The sequence below is a fragment of the Uranotaenia lowii genome, chromosome 2, assembly GCF_029784155.1.
Source record: "Uranotaenia lowii strain MFRU-FL chromosome 2, ASM2978415v1, whole genome shotgun sequence".
Taxonomy (NCBI): domain Eukaryota; kingdom Metazoa; phylum Arthropoda; class Insecta; order Diptera; family Culicidae; genus Uranotaenia; species Uranotaenia lowii.
The window spans coordinates 71,355,557-71,356,207 of record NC_073692.1 but is presented as its reverse complement, the minus strand read 5'-3'; positions in this window follow the sequence as shown (position 1 = coordinate 71,356,207).

Genomic DNA, 651 nt, shown 5'->3' with positions numbered 1-651 from the left:
GTTAGGCCTTGAAGGTCGTCAGGCCTTTGAGGTCGTCAGACCTTTGAGGTCGTCAGGATTTGAAGGTCCTTAGGCCTTTTGAGGCCGTCAGGTCTTGAAGGTCGTCAGGCCTTGAAGGTCGTCAGGAGTTGAAGGTCCTCAGGCCTCTTGAGGTCGTCAGGCCTTAAAGATCGTCAGGCCTAAAAGGTCGTCAGGCATTTAGAGGTCGTCAGGCCTTGAAGGTCGTCAGGCATTTATAGGTCGTCATGCCTTGAAGTTCGTCAGGCCTTGAAGGTCGTCAGACCATCGTCTTCGTCCGTCGCGACTCATTTAATTCAAATCATTCTCAGCGTTCACAATGGAAATGAAAGCTATCAGGCCTTGAAGATCTTCAGATCTTGAAGGTCGTCAAGCCTTAAAGGCCATCAGGCCTTGAAAGTCGTCAGGACTCAGAGAATGTCAGGACCTAATGGTCGTTAGGCACAACCCACTCCAGCAAAATCTCGCTATACCCCTTACTTATTTTTTGAAATGTTTAAAAAAAATTCTCATCCATTTTATTGAAGTCATTCTACTTTCCCAAATTTTACTCACCGTTATGTGAATCACCCTAACTGAAACATGTTTCCTCTTCAACAAACCAAATCCAGCGTTCAATTTCCAGCGAACGTG